The sequence below is a fragment of the Drosophila suzukii genome, unplaced genomic scaffold, assembly GCF_043229965.1.
Source record: "Drosophila suzukii unplaced genomic scaffold, CBGP_Dsuzu_IsoJpt1.0 scf_4, whole genome shotgun sequence".
Classification (NCBI taxonomy): domain Eukaryota; kingdom Metazoa; phylum Arthropoda; class Insecta; order Diptera; family Drosophilidae; genus Drosophila; species Drosophila suzukii.
This window is the reverse complement of record NW_027255927.1, coordinates 3,930,325-3,953,718: the sequence shown is the minus strand read 5'-3', so window position 1 is coordinate 3,953,718 and position 23,394 is coordinate 3,930,325. Positions and strand designations below refer to the sequence as shown.

The window sequence follows — 23,394 nt, the reverse complement described above, 5'->3', positions numbered from 1 at the left end:
CAACCCATGCTGGGCTGTTTAATGGCGACCTAGAAGGGCGAATAATACTGTCTTTTAGCAGCTGTTTGATTTCTTTATTAACAAATTCAGCCGCTCCCATGGGATTCGGGTATAGTTTAGAATAAACGGGTTCGTTACTTTCCGTACGAATCCTGGCAATGACCGAGGTGTTAAATGGAAGCGCCTCGTTAGTTCGAAAACACTTTACTCCTCTTAAGGATCATTTTTCTAGTCAGCTTTCACTGAGTTTGGGACTACTATTTCATCGACATTTGTGAAGTTCACGTTAGGGCAGTCGAAGAATTTAAGCTGTTCGGTTACGTTTCCGTACCTAATTTGGCTGCTACGTAAGTCTAATGCCGCTCCCGCCTGCGTTAGCAGATCGAAACCTATTATGGCATCAAACGTACTCAGGGTATCTAACAAAAAGAAAGGGGCCTTTAGGCCAAATATATGCATTAGGCATTTGTTTTTTATTTTACTGGAGCCATGTATGGTACTCACAGTAAATGGGGAGTTGACAGGCATACACATAATTCTTTGCCGCCCCAGTATCTATTAGAATTTTTATAGTTCTCCCCGCCAACCTTCGCTCAATGAACGGTAAGCGGGACCTTCCTCTAAAAAATTGAGAAGATCGTCAGAATCAAGTGAGTCGTTGTCCTGCTCAATTGCATTCAGTGCGGCTGCGGCCGTGTCTTCATAATCCTGTACTTCCTCAGCGGCTTGCTCAACGTTGTTTATCCGTTGGCGCCTTTGACTAATCATTCTTTCCGAAAGGTTTGATATTTTTGGGTTTTGTGGAGAGGGGGATTGTGTATTGTTCACCTGGGATGGTTTAAAATTCGACGGATGTCTAAGCTTAGAAAATGATGGATATCCATCCGTGGGCTCTGGGGCCTGCTCTGGTTTACCCCGATCTGTCCAGTTGTCATGTCTGCGCCAATAATCATTATTTTGATTTTTATTTTGTTTTTTGAAAAAATGGGAATTTTTTTCCTGGCCGCGATCGTTTCCTAAATATTTCCCTTGTTTCCGGGTACTCGCTGTTGGCCCTTGTGGAAGTCAGTACTCTGATTTCTCTGCTCGACAGCCTTGGCATGTGCGGCCGCGAATGTACATCGTTCAATACTGGCCTCTGCCTGCCTAGCTAGTGCCAGTGCTGCTGGCATATCTCTGGGCTGTGCTGGAAATACGACCGCCCTTAAGGACTTCTTTAGACCCGAAATAAATACATGCAGGGCGTCACCCCTGACCTCAGTATTGAGCAGTGTGGCTCTTTCTGTGTCATGTGTCATGACGATTTTGTTTGTCACAAGGGTTAACTTTCGTTCAACCTCATCGTAGTACTGCATAAAAGGCGCAAGGACGTTTTATCTGCGTCAGAGCAGTCTAATCTAGCCGAAATGGCATTAAGCACTGTATTGTACGATACCAGCAGCGCTCGTGCTGGTCCCCTAATCTTATTTCTTATAATTGTAACGGCCTGGTAATGCGCGCTACTGCCATTATATGGTTTAAATAACTCATAGACGTCTGTGGCGGACTGCATCCACGTCACGTATTCATCCTGTATCCCGGTAAAGTCTGGAATCGACTTTACTATGTGTAATGGATGTCGCACGACACTGGTATTGGATTTACTCCTGTTCTTTGATATGTTTCAACTTCTTGCGCCTCTACGCGCAGACTCTTTAGCTGTTGGTTAACTGCACTAATTTGATTTTGAAACTTGGCTCTAAGCTTTTGTTCCTGTTGAGCCAATGCGGCCTGAACCAAAGCTTCTATGCTGGCTGCATTCATAATGCCTATGTCTTCTTCCTGTACCTGTAATGGTTGATACCCTTGGGGCACTTGGTCCCACTCTTCTTCACTTTCACTTTCAATTTCGCGTTTAACCTCTCTATATGGACCCTGAAAGCTCATAAGGCTACTCTATGGTCAACATTAGACACTAATACTATATGGCCGAATATTTGACTCAGCTGAAATTAATTTGGGTTTGGGATTTTATATATATATATTTTTTTGTTTATATTAATATATGTATTTAATATTAATAGCCGGGTGTTTGGTGTCCAATATAACCAAACAACATTTTTTATTACTCGAAGGCAGTAAGGCAAATATTTTTTTATCCACAAAAACAATATTTGAATACAATATTTTCGTCCGTTTATATAACGTTCTATTTATTTCTTTCACTGTGTATGTGTTTGTTGGTTTTTTTTATCTTTTTTTTTAATATGAAGCTGCATTAATAGGTTCATATTTTTTGTCTATAATTTTGGTTCGTGATGACGTGGTGTCTAATCGACGATATTCCAATTGGTGTTGGTGGCCGGTTGGCCGGTGATCCCCAAATGTTGATTTAGGTAGTTTAGGATGGAAGGGTTACTGCCCTTCTTAACCTGCTGGCCTAGAGACTCAGGCAGTTTGAAGTGATAAGAAGCTAACGACGGTTTGCCGGAGTTAAATCAAATGGAGCACAAGCTCTTTATTCATTGAATGACAAATGAGAACTAAAACTTATAAGCTGTACCTTGACTAAACGTGGCCGGCATGCCGTCCGCTTGTCATAGAAAAATGCTAAAACTATCAGAAAGTGCATAACTCACCATGCCAAGAACCAGGCACGGCCCCTAAAGGCGTCTTTGCTGAGTCTGCACATAAAATCACTAGGGTGACCCGAGAACCGCACAAGATTTGTACCGACTTATAAGTTACTCCCTAACTGTGTTAACTTATATTCTTGATCAGGATCACTAGCCGAGTCGATCTAGCCATGTCTGTCTGTCCGTCCGTCCGTATGAACGCTGAGATCTTGGAAAATACAAAAGCCAGAAAGTTGGGATTTGGTATTTAGATTCCTGAGCTTCTTGCGCAACGCAAGTTTGTTTCAGTAGGGTGCCACGCCCACGCTAACGCCCACAAACCGTCCAAAACTGTGGTGCCTACAGTTTTTATGCTAGAAAAAAGTTTGTAACTGTAATGTATTGGTCCACTCTAACGCCCACAAACCGCTCAAACCTCTAACGGACGTAACGCTTAAATCTGTCTGCCGCCCACATAACCATATTTTGAGATAGCAGGTAGGTGTCGCACTTCAATCTCGCTTTGCTGCTTGCATATCTCCATTTCCCTTTGGTGCCTTAATCTGAGTAAGGGGTATCTGTATCTTTTTTTAAATTTCTTAGTGCACCAGCAGACTCTTCTTTTTAAATTGCTCCAATTGATTTGTTTTCCGTTTGTCATCAAACCTATTGCTTGACAGTAAGACCATGTCACATGCATTGCGGGTGATAAAAATGAAATAATATTTTTTTTTACTAGTGAAGCTCTTAGCCGATATTAGTACTAGGCTTTAGAGCTGCAAGAAAAATGGGATTCCTTGATTTTTCCAGCGTTTTGCGGTCAATTTGGTGCTGCAACCAAACAAAAGAACAGAAGTTCTATTTCAGATTTTATTACTTAAAAAACATAATTGCTATCAGAAATAATAATCGAAGGGATTTTGAAGAAAATACAAGAAAAAACGAAATAGTCAATGACCTCGACTATTAGATACGCGTTACTTAGCTTAAGGGAGTGTGAGAAAGATAAACATACGCCTTAAGTACCTCTGTTTTTTTCACCAACACACCGAGCCTATAGCGCCACGTATCTTCTTCTTGGCCAGTTGGCCTACAGCGCCAACTATTAGTCGTATAGCGCCTCTAGCGGCTTGGTGGCGTATTAGTGTAAACAGTTTCTTGCTGCATGTTGTGTGCAATCTCGATTGAATTGCATAGTATTGAATATTATTTGGGTTTAACTTTTTAATGATCGGTCCGATTTTAAAATTTGTTGGCATGTTGTTAGGTCATGATAGAAACAAACTCTCGTTTAAATTTTAAATTAAATATTAAAAATGTGGGCGCTATACGGGTTTCAGTGGTCGTTAGAGTAGCAATAGTTTCCCAGATCTACTCATATATATTAAAAAAAGCGATTTTTGTTTTAATATATAGCGGAGTTTTTATTGGTTAAGTTCTTTCAAGTTTGATTCCCAATCTTAAACTGATTTTACAAAATGCATTATTCTTATAACAATGGTTCTTAACGGTGACTGCGACGCGAGAAGTGAAAGTGGACTTTGAATAAGAATTTTGATTGGTCAAATCTGTGGCTCGATGAAACGGTTTCTAGGCTGCATCTTTTGTTTAATTAATTCGGATTGGCCAAAGCTTTTATGCTGACGAATGGGTTCTCAGGCTGGACCCTTTTTTTAAGAGTTTGATTATTGTTTATGTCTGCCGTCGTCGATAAGGGCGTGAGAAGAGTTTATACTACTGGTACCGTCGATCGAAGGCGTGGGAACGATTTGTGTCTGAGGGGTTAAATGTTTATGTCGGATGGATTTTAATAACTGCGATAGTAGGCTCTGGACTTATGTTATTGACAATTGTAATAATGGGTATCTCGGGATATACAGGTTGTATGTTGGGTTTGGTATCCAGGGTATTTGCGTATACGTCACTTATATACCTTATGGGGTCGAAGAGGCTTCCGTCTACCTGATACAATTTGAGAAGAAGTTCATAAAATACTATAAAGACAGCAAAAAGTCAGAAAAGGGCAGATAGGAGATGAGGATCGGTAGCTTACAACATCCGGCCGTCGCGGTCCTTGTGGAAAATGTTGCTGGAAGTAACGCACATGCCGTTCGGCCAAAGATGATGATAAGCTACTTCCAAGGAAAATAAACAAGAATGGATTAGGAATAAAAACAATAAGTAAAACATTGGACAGAGAAAAACAGAAACTTTAAGAAAAGATATGTTAGGCGAAAAAAACAGGCACTCATTTAATGGAAAAATTAGAAAACCGTTTTTTTTTTTTTAACCGCGGCTACGAAATAACTACTACGCCAATTACTCGTTCTAAGGCCGGCCATAGACCATCGAACGAACCGACAATTCAGAATCCAGGGCACACTCTGGAAAGAGTAACAAAGGGCAAGTGCGGGGTGGCATCATCAACCACCGCTTTCGTTTAGGCCAGGAGTTCAGCTTCTGGAAGACCGGAAGGAAGTCCAAGTGGCGGGCATATAGATTACAGACCCGAGATGAGTCATTCCAAGAAATGGGGTGTATCGTTCGATGGCGGACCTAGTTGATTGCCAATTGGTAAGTTTATATTCGGGGTAGAGGTTCTTCGATATTTTTATTCCTTTCTGGATGGGCAGGCCAAGGAGTGGTTTTGGATGCACGTACGCACCAGAGGTTTGAGATATTGGCTTAACTTGAAGAACGCTTTGCAACGTTGTCAAACGATACGTTAGGTTTTTAAGTGGGAAAGAGAACTTCGCGAACGAGTATCTGCAGGCTATAAGGAGACTCCGAGCCCAGTTGGACATCTATATATACGATCACGACCTAATCAGGACAATAAAGGTTAACATCGTCGACATCGATGATTCTTCGTGCAAAGCGACGCTAGACATGTGGGAATCGGCGCAGTGCTCCAAAAGAATGCGGATGGAATAGAGAGACTGATAGCATTTTACTCTCAGAAAAAAATAACACTTTGGCAAAATTTATAACAAAGAAATGGCAGAGAAAAAATTAATAAATTAACACAGATTGTGGTCGCTTATTGTAGCAATTAAAATTTAGCAGCAGGAGTCACTGTCAATTTTTTTATGCGTTCCTATATTTAATTTTTAAGATAATGCAGCGGAAAGGTGTGAGCCGTGAATCTATTATTTAATCATTTATATGTATTTGCTTAAGCATAGGAATGCAATTTTCATTTCAAAATAACAAAATTAATTTGAATTTTTGAAACTAGTTTTGCCCTTTGAAGGAAATGTGTTAAAGCTGTTTAAGACTTGCAAACTACATATTTTTGGCAAAAGGATATCAGCGGGTACTATAAAGAATTCGGAACAAATCTCATTTCCCCCGTCAGCTGTAAAATCATATATTTACATTGTACACACACACAATACCTACACACACACTAACACACGCAAGTTATTCAACCCGGGAAAGAGTTCTACTTGGGGAAATAATAAACAACTTTTGAAATTCAATCTCATCGATATTTACTTGCCTTTGTTTAAAATTCTGCCTTTGCCTTTGCCATTAACTTCGAGGGCCGCGCTTGGCTGTCCTGCTAGTATAAATAAACCAATCGTAATGTAAGCACAAGCTTTTGTTCGAAGCCCAAACTCGCACGTTCGAAGCCCAATTTTTGGCGTTCTAGGTTCAAATCATGTTGCGTTGTAATTTTCAATCCAATTGAAGCGGTCAGCATAGGTTCAATTTATACCGGGATGCGACAGTTTCAGAATAATCTTTTACTTTAAACAAAAATTAAAGTTCTAGAAGCTTGATAAAGAAAAGATTCTGGCCGAGGTTTGTTGGATAAGATTTTAGAATTGAAGAAGATTTTAGAATAGAAAGTTAAAGTGTCTTATAGTCCAATATAAAGTCCAATAAGTCAAAAATAAAAAATGTTTTTTTTAAGTCAACTACTATTTATAAAATTAAGTGCCGACCAACATGGGGCTGCGTCATCAAAAGCTAAAAAAAAAAACAATTTAAAAATAAATTTTTTACATTTTTAAATGGAACTGCACGGCCAACAACTTAAAGTTTTAAGTGGAAAAATTAAAACATACACCAACGACACGTCACAAATTGACAGTGATCGTTTTAAATTTAAAAGATAAACAATTAATTAAATAATCCATTTAAAAATATTAAGTTGATTAAAAGGTGGACCGAAGAACTAACTCACAAGCGTAACATCAAGAACACAATAAAAACAAAATAAATTCGAAACGCACAAAATAATCAAATTTGTTAAACCCAGAATACAACCCATAACATAGAGTAAGAATCTATATAGAGTCGCCAATTGCTCTGCCCGAACCTCTGTCCAACCTCTGCTAAGAGCTAATTCAAGGCCAAGTTTGAAGCTAACTTAGGTGCGAAGCAACAGCAATAGGGATTTCGATTAAAAACAAAAACAAATAAGGGGACCAAGAGCGGTGCAGAATGAGGTAAGAATGAATTACAAGTTCGAACTTTGAAAAAGAGGGGAAATAAGCTTTTTTCGCCTAGGTGGCATCATATCCTCATTATCTAAAGAGAGCGGCAGAGCAATTGGCGCCTCTATATAGTTAATTACTCTATGCCCATAACAAAAGAAAACAATTTAAAAGAAACTCAAAGAAGGAAGGAAGCCAACAACACTGAAACAATATCCAAAACGATGACCCAAACGAAGAGTATCGAAAGAAATAATATATAATTTTATTTAAAATAAAATTAAGTCTTTACACAAATCAGAAAGATATTTTCTGAATTAAATTAAAAAAAACAATCTGCAAAATTTAAGAAATAGTTTTGCTAAATTAGAGATGCAAACGCAATGGAGGACTATAAAATTCAAGAAATTGACCCAACTATAAAATGTGAAGCAATTCTTGAAGTGATAAAATCATTACCATTCACCGGTAAACCAACTCAATGCGTAGGTTGGATGAAAGCTGCAGAAACTGAAATGCGTCAAGGCTCTCCTCTATGTAGAGGTCCTCCACTGTTTCGATATTCTTAGGGAAATGGGTGTCTAGCAGGAGTTCAAGGGTTTCCTGGCTATTTTCCGTCCAGGTGACAGCATTCGTTTTTAGGTAGCCAATGGTTGCTGGAGATTTTGCTAACGTGCGTCGGTGATGTGTGTAAGTTTCTTGTGAGGAGTTTTGTGTAGTAACACCAGTTAGTTAGTCTTAGATTTAAAATATTCGCGGCGGGAGGGTATTCTAGAGTTTTTGTAAATTTTATGTACCGGTGGTCTGAGAATGAGTGTACAATCCCCACTTTCCACGCTTCAAGTTGATTGAGCAGGGTTTCAGATGTAAGGGTAATGTCTAGGAATTCCCTCCTATTTCTTGTGATGAGAGTTGGGTCATTACCTTTATTGCAAATAAGTAGATTTGATTAAAGGAGATAGTCATAAAGTCCCATCCAAGGAAAAGTTCCTTAGATGAGTGTGCGTGTATGAGCTGTTATGTTATGGTGTTTGGTATTGGCCCGACGTGGTCGTGAGCCAGATAAAATGATGCTATGATGTGATGTGTGTTTAGCTCCAGCCTGACCATGGTGAGGTCGGCTTCACTAAACTGTAGAATTATAAATGCGTTAATGTGTGATTTAGTAAGAATGCAAGCCCTGGGTTCACCCTTACCCTTGGTACGCAATTGCTTGTATAGGGGGTTGATAAACCACAGATGTTGTTACCAACAATCCATGGCTCTGCGCTAGCAAGGTAACAAGGTTAAATAATATCAGACCCCTACAGGGGAATGCCTTATTTAAAAAAAGTAGACTGAAAACTAAAAAGGAGTGAAATATTTTAATAGACACGGAAGCCACTGTTATTAAATTTATGAAAATGAAAATTAATGATCAATATATAAAAAAAGTATATACAGTTAATGAGTATTCCATTATTAAATATTACTACTATATAAATTTATTTGAAACAAGATATGTGTTTCATGAAATAAAAGGATTGGAATCTAACCTGCTAATTGTCCGCTCCTTCAAAATCTGTTCAAGTAAAGGCATCAGTTCCAAATCCCAACTTAGCTTCAAGTATTTTTACCCGATCGGTAACGGCAGCTATGTCGGCATCTACGGGGTCTGGGGGACCTAAAGCTTCACTGACAGCAGTACCCATAGGTACCAAAAGCTCTGCTAGTCAGCCTAAGGGGTCAAACCCTACGCAGCTTTCTGTGCCTACAGGTGAAGTTAGCTCTATAGGAGTCCCTAGTCTCGATAATCAGACGAACGATGTTCAGATTGCTGGTGGTGGAAGAAAGATCCTTTCGGTTGTTCCATATAGGAAGCAATTATTTGTGTCTCGTTTAACACCTGAAACCACATTTGCAGATGTTTTTGAATTTATACAACAGGAATTCCCATCCCAGAACATCACAGTGGAGGAGTTTAAATTTCCATATGTTCGTAGGATATCTTCATTTAAAATATCTGCTCCTCCGGAAGTATTTAATGTACTAAATTCTAAAAGTTTTTGGCTTAATGATGAATTGGTCATTAAAGAATTTGTTCCAAACAGGCGGAGAACTAATAATAGGCCTTCCACGACAGTACCTGCGCCAAAAAACTGAGCAGTTTATTTTTGGCCTATCAAAATGTTAGGGGACTTAATATGAAGCTACCTAAGCTTTATGCTGACTCCTCTGCCTTTTCTGAAGACATTCTGGCCTTTACTGAGACTTGGCTGAAACCGGAGATATCAGACTCTGAAGTTCTGTCCAAAAATTTTAATACGTATAGAATTGATCGCTCTCCTCGTAAAGGGGGTGGGGTGCTGGTTGCCGTTACCTCCGCTTTAAGATCGGAGAGAATATACGTTCTTAATCCCAATGACATAGAATTCGTAGGTGTTAAAGTTTCTTTGAAATCTTTTTCTATTTATGTAACTTGTTCATATATTTCACCTGGATCCGACTTAACAATTTATGAACAACATTTGTCTGCAATAAAAACTGTTTTATCTCATCTTTCCGAAAGGGATATTTTAATTGTTTTGGGTGATTTCAATCTCCCTGACATTTCTTGGTCCCTTTCCACTGACTCACTTGTCTCTACCCCTTTATCTGACCATGACTTCGTTGACGGTCTGTTAGAATTATCTTTACAGCAAGTTAGCTTTATACGTAATTCACTAAACAGACAATTAGATCTTGTATTTGTTTTAGATCCGTCTGAAGTCACGGTATCTAGAATTGACCCACTAGTTGTGCCTGAAGACCGGTATCATCCCCCATTAGAACTTACAATTTGTCTTCCCTGCGTTGATACCCTCTCTCCTCCACTTTCTCCAACTAAAAGTAGATGCTTTCGTAAATGTGATTTTAGTAAACTCAACAACTTGATTTCACAATATAACTTTACAAATTTATATAATTGCTTGGATATTGAAAGTGCGACGGAACTATTTTATAGTGTCCTAAACTCTTTTTTCTGTGAATGTGTTCCTGCTAGTTTTCGTCCTAAGTTAGACAGGCCACCTTGGTTTACCAATCAGTTGCAAAGACTTAGAAACCTAAAAACAAACTTCTATAACAAGTACAAAAAGTCGGGTAGGCCATCCGATTTTTCAAGATATGTGGTGGTTCGTACTAATTTTAATGTACTTAACAGTCATTGCTACCATTTATTTTAACCGAAGTAAATTTGAATTTTCAAAGGATCCAAGGCAGTTTTATAACTTTGTCAATGCTAAGCGAAAGTCTTCAGCATTGCCATCATCTGTACGATTAAACTCTATTGAGGCATCACGGATCCCGAAATTGCAGATTTATTTGCTGAATTCTTCCAATCTACTTATAGTTCAGTTTCTTGGTCTAATTCTAGGTACCCTAATCACTTAAACAGGGCAAATTGTATTTTTATACCCGTTACTCGTAGAGTAAAAGGGTATACTAGATTCGTCGGAAAGTATGTAACAGGCAGAAGGAAGCGTTTCCGACCCCATAAAGTACATATATTCTTGATCAGGATCACTAGCCGAGTCGATCTAGCCATGTCCGTCTGTCCGTCTGACCGTCTGTCCGTCTGTCTGTCCGGATGAACGCTGAGATCTCGGAAACTATGAGAGCTAGGCTATTGAGATTTGGCGTACAGATTCCTGAGCTTCTTACGCAGCGCAAGTTTGTTTCAGTAGACTGCCACGCCCACTTAAACGCCCACAAACCGCGAAAACCTGTGACGCCCACAATTTGCATGCTAGATAAAAAATTTTAACTGAAATGTATTGGTGTCGTCAATACCTATCGATTGATCCAAAAATAATTTTGCCACGCTCACTCTAACGCCCATAACGCTTAAATCTGTCTACCGCCGGTAGGTGGCGCATTTTAATCTCGCTTTGCTGCTTGCATATCTCCATTTCCCTTTGAGTAACGGGTATCTAATAGTCGAGGTACTCGACTATAGCGTTCTTCTTCTTTTATTCAAATTAGATCAGCTCGGGCTTCCGAATTATCTGATAACTTGGATTTCAAGTTATTTGAATGGTAGATCTCAGAGGGTTTTGTTCAAAAACGCTGTTTCCAAGATGATCAACGTGGCATCTGGAGTGCCTCAGGGCACTCTGTTTATAACTGATCTTTCCTCTAACGTAACTCACTCTCGTGTACTAATGTATGCTGATGATGTTAAGCTTTGTTTTTCATATAACAATATTGAGTCTGGTTTCTGCTTGCAGTCAGACATTAATAGAGTCCAGGAATGGTGTCAGTACAATCTTTTGAATTTAAACTATCTTAAATCAAACAAAAACACCTCTTAACGAGGTAAAAAGTAGTGGCGAACGCGCCTTTAACAAAAATTATTTTATCGAATGTGGAGGATACGGAGCTGAAACGAGTTGCACTTTTTATCGCTTAATATCTTCCAAACGGTAATTTTTAGGGTAAAAAGAATCTCAAGGGCTATATGATATAAATTTAAAAAGAAATCGTTCGACTCAATTTTGAGAAAATAGACAAAAAGTGGTTTTAAAAAATAACTTTTTATCTAACTCTAAATGTATTATATTCAGACAATTTTACTATATGAACAGTATTTGGCAAATTAAATTATCTTTTCAGAGATATATAGCACGTTTCTGTTTCATTAGTTGTTTAGCTACTATAAGCATTTTAAATGTGATTTTTTTTTTTTTTTCCGCTAAACTAGCGGGTTTTTCCAAAAGTCGTAGAACAAACGTTTCCTATTTCAAGCTACTTTATACACCCATAGGGTTTCCAAACCCGTAAAACTAAGATGGGGTGCATACAAACCCACAAACAAAGGGACAAACATTTTCATTTTGGGAAGAATAAGAAAATCTTGTTTTTTGAATTACTTTTGAACGGAACATTGGATTTTAACAATTCTACGCGTATTCTCAGTAAGAATAAAACTAGCTAAACAGCCGGGGGCTTTTATCCCACCGTGTCCAGCAGCTCCAATTTTCTAAATTTTTACTTTTACACATTCACCGCTTTTTCTCCCAAACAAATCTATTTTTTGAAAGTCTTGGTAAGCAATCTTCTTAGTTTTTGCAATACCTTTCGATTGGTCGCACGCTGATGCAACGTTATGACTTTTTATAGGGGTACGCCAACGTTCATGAGTTACTCTCTTCAGAACATGTCCCTGGACCGAATATACTCAGTAAACGATTTAGGTGTTCTCCTAGATCCTAAACTTAAATTTGACTCCCACATAACCTCTACTGTAAATAAAGCTATGAGTGTTCTTGGGTTTATAAAGCTTTGGTCTAAAGAATTTGATGATCCATACACTACCAAATTATTATTTACCTTTCTTGTCCGTCCTAATTAAGAATACTGTTCTTCCGTTTGGAGTCCTCAGTATCATGTGCACATTGACCGTATAGAGTCCGTACAGAAACAATTTCTTCTTTTTGCCGTACGTGGTTTGAACTGGGATCAAAACGTAAGGTTGCCTTCTTACTCGAGTAGATTGCTATTAATTAATTTGCCTAGTCTAGTAAGCCGTAGAACTATGCTTGGTTGCAATGTTCCTGTAAGACTAATGCGAAACTACTATCCTATCAACTTGCCACGATGTTCATCTAATTTTAGTCAGCATGAGCCCTTTCGCGTTCATTCTAATAATTATAACAACCTATATCATTTAATTTGTTCCTCAACTTCTATCCCTGTACTAAAAACTAAAATCTTAGCTCATTTGCTTTAATCTTGTTGATCTATGTTTTGTCCTGCCTTTATTTGTTCTATGTACCTTCCTCACGAACCATATTTGCCCGAAATAAAAATTGGACCGCGCGTAACAAGCACGTGCTTGGTGTCGTTTGGGCCACTTGTTTGTACTGCTCTTAGTGCATCAACGTTCAACAATAATAATAATCCATTAAGAAAAATAGGAGCTATAATAAATAAAGAAAAGGCAATTTTGGAATATAAAGAAAAGACAGAAAAGTTAATATACTTTGATAATAAAGAAAATACAATATAAGTTTAATTGAAGTTAATAATACCCTTCCCTTAAAAGAAATGGTTATAAAAAAAATATTGTGATGAGAAAAGTTGCGAATACACAGATGCGATATTTGTGGAAAATAGCGAGAAAAGCTTGGGATCAAAAATCGTTAATACGCCGACGTAGAAATATCCGTCAACAAAAAAATTAAATTGTTTTCGTCAACTAAAAAGGATAATTGTTTAGGATGTGGATTTATCAGTCAATAAAAAAGTAAAAAAAATTGAAACCAAAGAGTTCAAGAGAAATAAAATTAATAATATTAAATGTCTGGTACTAATCGAAAAAAAAAGTTACGGAAAAGAAAATAATTGACAAAGTCGAAGAGGAACACTCAAAAACAAATTTAAAATTCCATTTCGAACCGATACTCGATGTGAAATAAATACCGGCAATGACAGGTCAATAGAATGCTAATGGAAAATATTATAAGACCAAGCAGAAGTCGTTGTAATTCACCAGTGTTAGTCGTACAAAAATAAGATCAAAATGAAGATGGCAGTCCTAAACGAAGACTGGTAACAGCTTACAAAAAACTAAACGAGAACACTATACCGGATAGATACCTGATACAAGACACGTCTGTAATATAAGCTATTTTGGGAAAGGCTTAATACTTCTTAACAATCGATTGGGAATCAGGATTCCACCAAATGTTAATTAAATATTCAGATATTCAAAAAAATATAATTTACTTTTTAATAATGAAAAATTTGAATTTTTACGAATGCCAGAGAGCAAATATGAAAATTTCACTCGAAAAATCTAAATTCGTTAAATTAGAAACGGCTTGTCTTGGTAACATCGTTTCTATTATGTTGTTAAAACGGATCGGAACGGAAAATATAAGAGAACTCAGAAATTTTCTAGCCCTAACGGGGTATTACAGAAAATTTGTCCACAACTATGCAAAAATTTCTAAGCCATTAGCAAAAGTTGTCTACACAAATTTCAAAACAGTTTAACGAATCAGCCTTACAAGCTTTTTAACGAGCTGAAAGAGAATCGAGAAGCAGTGGTCAAATTACTTCAGCCAGATTACAGTAAGCAAGGAAGAACGCTATATTCGAGTGCATCGACTATCAGATACCCGTTACTCAGCTAAAGGGACCAAAGGGAGATGGAGATTTGCGAGCAGCAAAGCGAGATTGTAATGCGCCAACTACACGCAATTTCAATATATGGTTATGTGGGCGGCAGACAGATGTAAGCGTTATGGGCGTTAGAGTGGGTGTGGCACACTTTTTTTGGGTCTATCGATAGGTATTGACGAGACAAACACATTTAATTAAAAATTTGCATACGCGTTACTCGTAAAGTAAAAGGGTATACTAGATTCGTCAGAAAGTATGTAACAGGTAGAAAGAAGCGTTTCCGATATATATATATATATCAGAATCACTAGCCGAGTCGATCTAGCAATGTCCGTCTGTCCGTATGAACGCACCCAAGTCTTTTTTTATTTTATTACACCTTGATTAGAATTATTCGAATTTCTTTGTTAAGCCTAGTACTCAGATCGACAAAAACCGCGAGCTAACCATAGGAGTGAGCGAGAGGCAAATACGCGACTAACGCTTTTCGTCGGGTCTGTTTTTCAGCGCGGTACTCAGATGAGCTAAGGAAATACCAAAAAAAATACCAGATTTTGCGAGTGAATTTTCGATGAACGCCGTTAGCCGCGGCCCAAAGAATAGGAAATTTAATCTTTGGAGGTGTTCGTGCAAAGGCGATGTGGAAACTAAAAACTAAAAATGGAAGGAAAACCCCAAAATCGAATCCAGAAGGTCAGAGCAGATGAAATAGGACGCCAAATCCAAGCTTATGCCCTTTATGGCGGGATTTCACCGACAGGAAGCAATTCCACAAAAGGGGCAAATTCGCAGAATAGTTGAAGTGCTGGAGGAGATCCACTAGAGAATCCCAGTGGGAAGGAACATGCCGAGTGGGACTTCGATCTCTACATGGACATCCTGCCGGGCGCGTCCTCGCAAAGAAAGTAAGATCTGTCCAAAAGAATTTGGTCGCGTTGTACTAATAGAAGTATCTTTTTAGCAGAACCACCAGTTATACGATCTCCGACGACCTCTCCATTAGGACTCCGGACAACACCACCACCAGCTACTTGGCAGATTAAGCAGAGCTGGAGGACCCGATGGCTTCTATAGGGAGGAGGAAAATAGGGCGCCCGCTAAGGAACAGTTGGAGAAGCCATAGCCAGCCACTGCCAGGATGCTGGGCGACTTCCTGCAGCATCAGTGGATCAACCCCGTTCCCAATCCGGCTCCCACTTCCTCAAGGTCCAATATGCCCATTGAGACTCGGAGTTGGACTGCGGTGGAGCGGGAAAGATGGCGAAGCATCCGTGGGACGAAAAGGAAGCTTTAAACTACTAATTTACATAAATAAGAACATTCGTTGAACGTTCCATTTATTTTTATTTTAATTTCTTTGTGTACCAGCAGACTCCTCCTTTTTAAATTTAAATTTCAAACCCAACTGCTTGACAGTAAGACCATGCTACATGCATTGCGGGTGAACTTTGAAAACTTCGGTCACACTACAAAGAATAAGATTTTTCGACTAGTAAAACTCTTAGCCGATCTGAGTACTAGGCTTTAAATTAAACGCCTTTTTAAAAACACCCTATAAATAGTACAAGTGGTATTTTGTTAGCCTCACACTTAGCTATTTCCATATGCCAGAGAGCGGGACAGCAAGATGAGGAGGCCACGACTTCCTAAGGGACAATGGGGAATATGAAAAAATTGGCGAGCGTTGTAAAGGAGGCTCTATTTCCAAAAATAAAATTGTGTGCAGTTACTTGAGGGTATGCCTTAAAATTATGAACGGCACATTTTAAAACCATGTTGGCAAAATGTATAACGGAGAAATAGCTAAACAAGAAACAAGAAAGGAAGCTGTTCGTACCCAAAGGTGCTCAGCATGACCAGCACCCAGCAAATCAAGCAGTAGCCAAGTTGGGAACAGTACCAGGCGCTCAGTAGCACCCACTGCAGATGAGAATTGCTAATCAACATATTGTATGTCTCACTAGCTCGCCGTTTCACCGACTCAACGGCACACAGACCCGCCAATGCAGTCAGCACATTTACTTATTTTGGTTTTAACTCTTCCTAACGCTACCCTGCAGTTCCACAATTGAGTTAAGCGCCCAATCATCACGAAGCCGACTGCGACGTCGGCAGAGAAGCCAGTGACGCCGGCAGAGCTGAGCGCAACGGCGGCAAAGCGACGCGCTCTCAGTCGGGTCCGCAAAGAGAACGCACAAAAAGTAATTTTGGGCTCTCCCTCTCTCGCCATGTCTCAGACGGAAAAGTGCGTGTGAAGGGAAGGAGGCCCAGCCACTAAAATATATAGACTTTTGTGCACCCTTGCCCTTTGAATAATGCGACATTTGATCGTAAATGATAAAACAACCATTTAAAATAATAGGTTTCTGTTTTAAAATATTTGTATTTCTTAAAAAAAATGTATAGGTTTATTAATGTTATTTAATAATATGTGAAGTTTTAAGAATATATTTTTATAAACCGATTTGCATAGTCGGATATGTCTATAAATACCCTGCTTTTATGTGCAAGATGCATAGACCAAACGGGACATGCCAAAAAAACAGAACAACAACGGATTAGCGGAACCTTTGTTGTTGTTGCTTGTTTCTTTTCTGGAAGGCACGCGTCTTTTTTAGTCTTTTTCACTTGCGTTTACTTACGAGTATGTGAAGGAGTTAGAATTGCACGCAATTACGTACCCTGCAGTACCATTCAGCGCTTATTGAGCACTCAATCACTGCAAAAAGCTCATCACTGAGCGCTCAATGAGCGACAATTTGTATGGAACTAAGTGCTTAAATTAACATAGGCATGTCCTAGGGTTCATCAGTGCTCAAAAAATAGCACGCATTGAGCGCTTTTTTGAGCACCCTTTTGAGCGCTTTTTTGAGCAGCAGAAAAAGCACACGTTCAGCACATATTGAGCGCTCGATTGAGCAGCGGAAAAAGCACACATTCAGCACATGTTGAGCGCTCGATTGAGCAGCGGTAAAAGCACACATTCAGCACACGTTGAGCGCTCATTCAAGCAGCGAAAAAGCGCACTTTCAGCGCACGTTGAGCGCTTAGCAGCAAAAAAAATTTCAGTTGTAATTTTTATTTTTATTTGTTTATTTTAAAATTTGAACTCGGGGGTTTCCGGTGTTATCGGGGTCGCTGGCACCTCCTCCTCAGCATCTGGTGCCGGCGTTGCCTTTTTTTTGGTACAACTCGAGTTTTTAACGCACCGCATTGCCTTCTGCAGCGCCTTTTCGGGAGGCTCCGAGGGATGCACCAGGGCGATTGCATCTAGTATTAGAAAAAAATTAGTTTTAAAAATAAAACAAGACGAGAATAAAAACGAGTGACCGAAAGTAATCGTTATTTGTATTATTATTTATAATAAAAGAAATATTATCTTTGGCATTCAATGTAAAAATCCCAGAATTCTTTTAAAAATTAAACTTACAAACAATAGTTACTTTCAGCCTCAATAAAAACTTACTTAATAAGTAAGTTGTGGGACAGAACAAGTTCCTCGGATAATATGCTTAAGATGGAACGATTTAGCCTTCCATTTTTTTTATAGATTTACCTTCAGCCTTGTCTAAAAATATAAGAAAATGCAAAAAATATCGAGAAGAAATTAGCAAACTTTTGTTTTCGGTCACTTGATTTATTTTATTTTGTTGTAAAAAATTATTTATGTATTTTTTTTATTATTTATTAAATCATTTATTTATTTTGCAGATGCGGAAAAAATACCACTTTTCCAGGAACGGAAAATTAGAGATGTTTGAGATTTTTATGTTTGTTTACTTACACAAAAATAAAAATTGTGCTTTAATGTTATTAATACAAAAAATCATAAGTTATAAAAACAAACATCTCTTATTTTTGGTCCCAAGGAACTTAGCACTCAATAAGATTTTCAAATTTTTTCACAGATTCATTCATTTGTTTATTTATATGCATCATTTGTTGTTTTTCACGTCAAAAATTAAAATTTTTCACAGCTATTTTTTTTCCGCCACGTGTTTTTTTGGGAATCTTGTATTTTCCATTTTTTTAATATACATTAACTTGTTTTTACTCTCACTGATTAAATAAATAATGGTCTGCGACAGACTTACCTGGGAATCGTATAGGTATCACTTTTAAACCACTGGTTTATTTTATTTAACTACGAAATTGCGTGCAATTCTAACTCCTTCACATACTCGTAAGTAAACGCAAGTGAAAAAGACTAAAAAAGACGCGTGCCTTCCAGAAAAGAAACAAGCAACAACAACAAAGGTTCCGCTAATCCGTTGTTGTTCTGTTTTTTTGGCATGTCCCGTTTGGTCTATGCATCTTGCACATAAAAGCAGGGTATTTATAGACATATCCGACTATGCAAATCGGTTTATAAAAATATATTCTTAAAACTTCACATATTATTAAATAACATTAATAAACCTATACATTTTTTTTAAGAAATACAAATATTTTAAAACAGAAACCTATTATTTTAAATGGTTGTTTTATCATTTACGAACAAATGTCGCATTATTCAAAAGGCAAGGGTGCACAAAAGTCTATATATTTTAGTTGCTGGGCCTCCTTCCCTTCACACGCACTTTTCCGTCTGAGACATGGCGAGAGAGGAAGAGCCCAAAATTACTTTTTGTGCGTTCTCTTTGCGGACCTGACTTAGAGTGCGTCGCTTTGCCGCCGTTGCGCTCAGCTCTGCCGGCGTCGCTGGCTTCTCTGCCGACGTCGCAGTCGGCTTCGTGATGATTGGGCGCTTAACTCAATTGTGGAACTGCAGGGTAATAACTATAGTTATGGGGTGTAAGGCTAGCTTTTGTAGTTAAGGATACACTTATTATACCTACATAAGATGAAAAAAAGAAATGTTTTATTTTTACAACATAATAGTTAAAGTGAATGATATTATTATACGTTCATAATATCTTTCAACATGAATCGAAATTGTTTCTCAAAACATCTTGGTAAGCCTCTCTCCTTTCCAACATAACGTGAATAAATACTAAAAGTGCCTGGAAAATAATATTACTCATAAAGTTCGTCAGTCATCAGTCCACACTGCCCAACAAGCTCAGCTGTCGCTTGATCGCAATACGATCGGGCTGTGTTTTGGCCATATTCCCTCCCCTTCCCACATTCGTGTGCCAATGGATCGTCGCGGGCCGCGCAATACGATCCCCTATTGTCAAGGTTGTCCGTCAAAAGTTATGTCATTGTTCTTGACCTACTCCACTTCTCGCGTCAGCACACCCCCTTAATGAAGCTCTAGCACACCATGGTTTCGAATACTTTTTTACATTATACATTTATTAAATAATATTTATGTCGGCGTGTGCTGGGGTTGAGTAACATAATATTGGCTAATTCATATATGGATTAAATTAATTGACAATTATTGTATTAGCGGAGAGTATCGACTTTACCACCTGTGAAGGTGCACACATCAGCAAAATGCTGACTGTTCACGACTACAAACGTCGCTCAGAGGGCTCTTGCAATTGTACATACAATTACAAGGCTGATACTCGCCGCTGAAAAATTAACATTTAATTATTATGCATAAAAAATGTAGAAAAATGTGTAAAAAAAGAAAAGTATATCTAAATGATTATATATATGAAACAATTATTATATATGGATATTATATATTATTACATGAATTCCTAACAGTTTAATTCTTTGTCTTAACTATGAAAGTATTAACATTGCCCAAAAATAAATTCTTATCTAGACGGGAGAGGACAATGACCATTGGAACGGTAGAGATAATGATAGCCTTTTCGGTCTTATTACAGTGGGCAAGTGGAGAAAAATCTAGACGGAAGGTCTCAATATATAAGTACTCCAATTCATTCACTGTTAATGGTAGGGTCGCTTTTGATAACAAGTATAGAACTCTTACGTTAAATTGGGGATCAGTGTCTATTGTTTTTGCTAAAGCTTCTGAGGTAATCATGGTGCACGGATATATATATATATGCATTTATAAGAAAGGAACCGTGTTCCGACGAACTTACCCTCCTTTTAAACCTGGGCGATGAGATCTCGACGCTCCGGATCCTGGACTTTGGGAGATTTTATAATTGTTTTATATATATATATACGAGCAAGACTTGATGGCGGTTTACAAAAACAAAACACAAAAATTACGTTACACAAAAAAAAATAACACTATCGCAATATAGATATGTATGTATGCATGCATCGTATGAGAGTTCCACTGCGGCGCACGTCAGTTCCAATGTTCGAGCTGGGGCTGGTCGGTGCAGCTCCAATTTCTTGTTCACGTATGTATTTGATGGTTCTGTTTACACTTGCATTCAGAAATGCAAGTACTCGCAAATTGTTTATAATTGTTTTTGGCGATTTACTCTTTGTTAACTTAGAATGCAGTTTATTTGCCTTTTATTGGTTTTTATTGTCTTTTTGTTGTTTCACTTCACCGCAACTTCTCGGCTTATGCTCCGATGTGGATCACGACTTTCTCCAGGGCGTGATGTTGGTCGCGGCGTCTCTGAACAGAGCGCTTGTACATCTTAACCACCTTAAGGATCACTAGGACTAGGAGTAGTCCAACGATGAGCTTCATGGCCCTGTTGACATCTTGAATATCGTCCTTGTGGTCAACGATCTCTACGGTTTTAATCACATTGGCGGTGCTGCCGGCCACTTTGGAAGTTTTGCTGCCCATCTTGGGGTCCTTAGGCCATGCCCTTGGTTCACTAGTTCTTTTCGTCCTTCAGGATTTTTTTGCAGGTTGACTTCCTCTAGAATGTGGTCGATCGCAGAACCAGTAATCAGGACTTTCTCTTGAGTGAAGTTGATCCTAGGGAAACGTTAAAGACATCCTTCTGGACACCAGCCTTCTTCCAGTCATGGTCTGTGGTGGTGGTAGTTGTACTTCTAGACCACTGTCAGGGGGAGATCAGAACAATTTCTGTCTGACTTCTCTATTTGGCTGGGGTCTTTTATACCGGACTAGAGCTTTCGCTAGCTCCCCCATATTGGATGAGTTAACTGGGTGTTCCCACCTAGGGGTACTGTTTCTCTATTTCCCCTGTTTTAGGAGTCAACGGCCGACTGGTGCACTTTGCCACCTTACTGAAGTACGGTTACGAGCAGGCCGATTGTGGTCGTTGTTCTGGCCATGCGACACCCGTGAGCTGTCGAATTGTTTTTGCTGTTTTGCCCTTATCGATCGGAGTGTGGTTAGACATTAGGGCCCCTACCCTCAACTTAAGACAGTTGTTAATCTTTGTATTGGGAGGGCGTACGTAACAGGCTCGAAGTGATCGATGTGGCTACGCACGGAATGACTTCGCAAAAGAAATCTTCGTACGGCCATTCTTCTATTTATTCATCTTCTCCTTTTTTTCTCTTAGGCGCCCATTTACGTGTGGCTTCGACCTACTACTTCAACCCAGTCTCAGATGAGCTAGTCGGTCTTATTACTTATTATTTAGTGATTGTACTTATTTATTGTGTTATTATTATTATTATACCCGTTACTCGTAGAGTAAAAGGGTATACTAGATTCGTCGGAAAGTATGTAACAGGCAGAAGGAAGCGTTTCCGACCCCATAAAGTATATATATTCTTGATCAGGATCACTAGCCGAGTCGATCTAGCCATGTCCGTCTGTCCGTCTGTCCGTCTGTCCGTCTGTCCGTCTGTCTGTCCGGATGAACGCTGAGATCTCGGAAACTATGAGAGCTAGGCTATTGAGATTTGGCGTACAGATTCCTGAGCTTCCTACGCAGCGCAAGTTTGTTTCAGTAGACTGCCACGCCCACTCTAACGCCCACAAACCGCCCAAAACTGTAACTCCAACAGTTTTGATGCTAGATGAAAAAACTGAAATGTATTGTTCTCATCAATACCTATCGATTGACCTAAAAAAAAGTTTGCCACGCCCACTTAAACGCCCACAAACCGCGAAAACCTGTGACGCCCACAATTTGCATGCTACATAAAAAATTTTAACTGAAATGTATTGGTGTCGTCAATACCTATCGATTTATCCAAAAATAAATTTGCCACGCCCACTCTAACGCCCATAACGCTTAAATCTGTCTACCGCCGGTAGGTGGCGCATTTTAATCTCGCTTTGCTGCTTGCATATCTCCATTTAGCTGAGTAACGGGTATCTGATAGTCGAGGTACTCGACTATAGCGTTCTTCCTTGTTTTTTTATTAAAGATATTTATTGCTGAGAACGAAAAAGCTTTCCGGCCTCGCACGGAAACATACACACATACATATTTATACCTGTAGACAAAAGATATGGCTCATAATTAAATGTATAATATAAAAATAATATATAAAAAAAATGCAGAAGTGAGAAAAAGCTAAAAAGTTGAGAATAAAATTGCTGAGTGTGCCATAACCATGGTTTTTGACCGGGGGCTACTCAGCTGAAAAGTGAAAAGTTTTCCCATTTCCCGAAGAAAAAAATATTAAATGTATAAGAATTTTTTTTGTTCTGTTTTGTTTCTTTTTTATTTTTTATTTTTTTTTTACTTATTTATTATATATATTTATTTAAGTACTAGACATAGTTCTTAACTCAATGTTTTCTTAGTATAAGTATTATATTTTCCCGCGCTAGGACTCCCAGGCGCGGGCTTTTCCTTGCCAACTTTCTGGTGAAGCGTTTCATGTGCCGCTCCACCTTTTGTTGATTCCCTTGTATTTTGAAGATTTGTCTTTGAGTCCTAAAGTGTTGCTCCTGGACTTAGAGCAACTGACTTCGGTCATCCCTCTGATTCTGGGTCCTTCGTCTGATCTCTTGTTCCAGGGTTTCTCGACCTTGCAGATTGGTTTGTGGCATTGAATGGAGTCGTATCCAGCGCTGCTGGATACACTCCTCATCAATGTTAATGCTGTGGCAGAGCCCGCTCATTCATTCCGTGCGGAATGTTAGATAAGAGGCCCTGCTCTCGTACTTCTTCCGAAGTCTCCTAAGCTGGTGAGCAGCTTTGATTGCTTGTTCATACGTGGTGAAGGTGTTCATAATGTCTGGTTAATTTTCTGTCCCCGGCTGTGGCTTTTATAGCGGAATCAGGGTAGTTCTGATTACGTGTTCACCTCATAAGGTGATCACGACCTTCTATCAACTCGTGCAGTCCCACAGTTCTAAGTTTGTCGCCTTCTGGAGTCGTCGGATTAAGTTCAGAGGTTCAGTCGACATACAGGTGTTTAGCATGAAATACTCCGAC

The 23,394-nt window shown here is 38.8% G+C and overlaps 2 long non-coding RNA genes across 5 annotated transcripts; one reads left to right on the top strand and one right to left on the bottom strand.

Annotated features, from left to right (window-relative positions):
• Window positions 1–8,194: 8,194 nt before the first annotated feature.
• On the top strand, window positions 8,195–16,995 carry LOC136117617 (uncharacterized). 4 transcript variants are annotated; one of them, XR_011605750.1, is made up of 4 exons: window positions 13,994–14,134; window positions 14,693–15,090; window positions 15,147–16,135; window positions 16,246–16,995. It is a non-coding gene; the product is annotated as an uncharacterized lncRNA (long non-coding RNA). The 4 variants fall into 4 exon arrangements; XR_011605751.1 differs by lacking the exon at window positions 16,246–16,995 and having other exon boundaries at window positions 14,693–14,878; window positions 14,946–15,090; window positions 15,147–15,521; XR_010655132.2 differs by lacking the exons at window positions 13,994–14,134; window positions 16,246–16,995 and adding an exon at window positions 8,195–8,316 and having other exon boundaries at window positions 15,147–15,521.
• A 23-nt stretch (window positions 16,996–17,018) lies between these two features.
• Window positions 17,019–18,942, bottom strand: LOC136117618 (uncharacterized). The gene is made up of 3 exons (XR_010655135.2): window positions 18,280–18,942; window positions 17,652–17,753; window positions 17,019–17,455 (listed from the first exon to the last, which is right to left on the bottom strand). It is a non-coding gene; the product is annotated as an uncharacterized lncRNA (long non-coding RNA).
• Window positions 18,943–23,394: the final 4,452 nt, after the last annotated feature.